Source organism: Tiliqua scincoides, chromosome 4, assembly GCF_035046505.1.
Source record: "Tiliqua scincoides isolate rTilSci1 chromosome 4, rTilSci1.hap2, whole genome shotgun sequence".
In the NCBI taxonomy this organism is placed as follows: Eukaryota; Metazoa; Chordata; class Lepidosauria; order Squamata; family Scincidae; genus Tiliqua; species Tiliqua scincoides.
Genome location: NC_089824.1, coordinates 145,866,086 through 145,870,480, shown reverse-complemented (window position 1 = coordinate 145,870,480; position 4,395 = coordinate 145,866,086).

The window sequence follows — 4,395 nt, the reverse complement described above, 5'->3', positions numbered from 1 at the left end:
TCAACTCAGCAGCACTGTGAGGTAGACAAACACATGCAAGCAGCATCCTGCTTGGCTGGGTGGCTTGATCTTCCACTGCCTTCCTGCTCCCTCCCTACTTTTTTTATCTCTTCAAAAATGGAAGCATTTGCATCTCCCTCACAATAGCAACAGACTTTGGCAGCCACTGACACCAGTGGCTGCAGACGAACACCTCAGAATACCAGATGCAAGGGAGGACCCCAGGAGGCAAGTCTCTCGTGTGCTCCCTGAGGCATCTGGTGGGTCACTGTGAGATACAGGTGTTGCAAGGTCCGCTGCAAAGTTCAAAAAGCAAACTCAGTAGGCAAGAGTGGTGATCATCTGCAAGCTTTATTTCGTTGCCAGCAACGGGCCTCTCAGGGACTCCTTGTCCAAAATGGAGAGCAATGAGAGCTATATGGGAACTCTCAGTGCCTCCAGAGAATAGCAATGTTCTAGTGTGAACCCTTGGCTCATATAGGATTCTGGCTTCTTTGTCTGAAAAATCTCACTGTCATTGGCTGGAGTTCATGACATCAGAAATGGGGACTTTCTCAGGATTGGTTACAAATTTACAAGCATCTGATTGGTCAGTTTCACGTCTCAGTTTCCTTATAAGGCTAGGTGTACATAGAAAACATGGTTTCCAACAACCACTAGATGGCACTGTTTACCCATTTATTACAGAACTAGTTTAAATTTTTCTCTATCAAACAATGTGGGCTTTCTATAAACTAAACTTTTGGTCTTCTATAATTCTCAATATGCATGTAAACTTAATTTAATATCAACAAACTGAATTCTTCCTGCAAACAAGGGTTTTCAAGAGACTTCTCTCTTTGTTAAATCCTGCTTTCTTTGTTAACTTAGAGCCTCTAATGATGGTTTCCAGATCAGGGGACTCTCTTAGGAATGTTCTTTGCTTATCTGTTCTTGTCTTAGCTGATTTGTAGGTGTTTGTATCTACCAAACTCTATCTCTGTCTGTCAAACAAGATAAATTGTCTTTTCATTAAACTGCTTCTGACCTCATTTCCTGGTTACTCCCTAGTTCTCTGTATGCTGAATCTTATCTAGTTCCATTAAGGTGACAGGCATGACATAGAGTTGGAATGCCTTTTGCTTAAGATAAGAATTTTAACTGTGAGGAGTAACCCTATACTACATTCCATGAGCTTGTTTGTATTACCTTTGATTAATTAACTTTGCTACATCTGCTTTTCAAGGTTAACTTGAGACACATCTGAGACCTAAGTCTTTTCAGTTTAGCTTCCACTATTCTGTGTATTCCATGCTTTAATCAAACTATTTTTAATAGCTAGAATTCACTCTTCTTTATATATTGTTAATTGTATTCTATAACCATTAAGGCAGTGAAGAATATTAACATACATGCTACCTTTCGTGATTCATTTGGCATTTCTATGAACCTTTGGTGTGCTGCTTTGGCAGTTTCCAGAGAGAGAGATTCTTTTGTTAATTTACAACTCTAAGGGCATTACTCAGTAGGCATTAAAAGCACATACACAGTAGCCTGTCATTAGTAAAGATCTGCAACATTTTCCCAAATGCAGTCACACACCATGGTGTTGCTTTGGTAAAATGCATATACAAGACTCTTTTGACATGAAACCTTCTAATAGCTTTGCCAGTGCACATTTTGGTTCTAAAGAAAGCCTGTTTTAAACCCTAAATTGCTCTTTATTCATAAGCAGTCATTCAAGTTTGAGAGTGTATTTTAAAGATACTAATCTGTTCAGCCTAGCTTCATCCATCATCCTGCCATTTAGCCTGACAGCTGGTAAATTCCAGTCTCATCCTTATCAGATGCTTTGACAACTTAGCAATAAAACACCCCCTGATTTACGGTTTGCCTTCAGCTTTGCTATTTTAAACTTCTTCAGAGAGGGCAAAATGGATTTCATATGTTTTAAGCATTGTTAAACATATTTTTTCCCTTATTTCTTACTTAACTAATTCACCTATAACATTGCATTGACTTTATTAACATAAGTAAGTATTTGCATAAATGATTAGTTTCAGCATAATGCTACATACACTCATAACTTCATTAAGCATTTGGTCTGTTAGCATTTGTGTTTGGCTTTTGGCTTTCACCAGCCTGCATCACAGGAAGCTGTACTAGTTGGGTCTTTGCCCTGATCCAGCAGGGCTCTTCTTATATTATGATGTTCTTATTTTCTTAAGTAATGTTTGGCTCAAATGTTCCTCCACTTGCAAACCAGAAAAACTTGATGCCCATGATGAGAAGAAGTAGTAGTGCTTTGCTTTCACCTCCTACAGGAGGGGTCAAGGAAAGCCATTCCGAGTGTCGGTCTCTGATCTCCCTCCCCACCCACTTTCCCGCTATTCAACACTGTGAGAATGCCTTTATTGCTAACAACCGTAACAAAAAGTGAAAGCAAAATAACAGGAGTAGAAGCCCCAGCCAGGTTTAGGCAGTGCCAGTGAGCCAAGAGGGAGAGAGAATTCCACTGTGTTTATGCCTTTCTCTGGGTCCTCTGACAATGCTAGCTTAGAGTAAGGGGCAGGCCTTCAAGGGATGATCCTGCAGCTCTCCTGGCCACTTTCAGTGGCTCCCTGAGGAGCTGTGCTTCAGTTTGGGAACCACTGAGTTAATCAGTAGATAAATGTTTAGCCTAAATGCTTTTAAACTGGAAAGAAAATGTTCCAATAATTAAAGAGAATAACCAAGCAATACAGATAAACTTTGATCTGTGCCACATCTTGTCCTAAACTGCCACCTTCCATTGCAGTGATGAATGCAGAAATTCTTATGCACAAAGTCTTCTCTATTAACAGTACAACACATTAGGTCTGTCCAGAATGAGCTGAAATATTTAAATGCAAATTCTAAATGGTGATATACTAATAGGAAAATATTTTTTCCCCTGCAAGTTGCCGATTCAAATTCAGGTGACCACCTTTACAAAATCACTACTATAATTAGCACCTCTGCTGTCAATCTCATGTTAGAGGCCAAGGATTAATGGATGCGGATGACAAACTACACTTCCATGGCTAGGTAATAAAGAACTGAAAGAAATTGGTAGGGCACATGGGCAAATTTGCCCCTGGTGCCATTGGTATCATACTTGCACTTGCAGATAATTAGAGGTGTTCATTTTGTGATCTATCAATCTGGGGTCTTTCAGGAGTATGAAATTAGTTGAATTTAAATACAACTAGTTTATTTTTACTTTTAAATCTGGGTTCAGGGTTTCATGGAGTTATATGGAGTTGCATCTGGGTTCCATTGAAGTTGTATGGAAAGATAATACTTTTATTTTGTTCAGGTAGAGTGGCTCAGCAAAGAAAAAAGGAGAAGGAGACAGTAGCTCAACAGGCACAAAGTTGTTTTAGGCACTGGTGGTAGCAAAAAGTGGTTTGATTGGCCTATATTGTGCTTGCAGTTTGCCTAGAAAATTTACAGCCCTACCATAACACTATCATGCTATATTTACACTGGAAAAACATGAACAGAAATCTCCACACTTTTCAAAACAGTGGCATTTAGGGAATAACTGTGACATATAGCCCACAATAATCAATCCTAAGGACAGTATTTAGGCCATTGCAGTGGCATCACAAGGATTTGCATCATCCGGTACGGGAGGCCAGCATGTCACCCAATGATGGACCTCATGTAGTGGGCAGGGCAGCGCCCTAGGCAGTGGGTGTGATGATGTACCATTGCCCTGCCCCTGCGGGTTTTGTGGCTATAACTTTTGACAGAATAGAGATATTTCAACATGGTTTGTTTCCTTGCATTCGGCATGAAATTACGAATCAACTGATGTATAACATGATGGCTTTATTCAAAGATACAAAAGTTTTTAAAATTTTGGTCAGTAGTGGCATCATTCCACTGTGTACGTCACCCAGTGCAGCCCACACCCCCCAGCAATTCCACTGGGCCCTTGAAATGTGACAGACCACATTCCAAGTAACTGATCTATACATAAAGTAGCATTGATTAGCCAAATTTCCCCAAAACAGTTATCAATTACATTCTACATTGCCAGGAAATGGCAATAAAATGAATTTGTTTCCTCAATTAGGAGGGAAAGGAAATCCCAGGAAAATCTAAGCCATTATTAAGTATGGCATGAACAACACTGCTTGGTTTCATCTGAGTGAAAAAAGGGGAAAAAAGTGCTCAAGGAATCTTCGCTTGACATTGCCGTCAGATATTGCTCTGTTCTATACAAACAGCTACGATATCAACTGTTGAGGATATTAAAATGGTGCTGCGGTTATTTCAACAAGGCAAGACACTTGAAAAAGAGTCCCTGAAGACAATAGTTGCTCTTTGATGTGCAATAGGTCAAAATTGATGGACCTTTTGTTTCCAAGCATTTCATAACAACAGAGT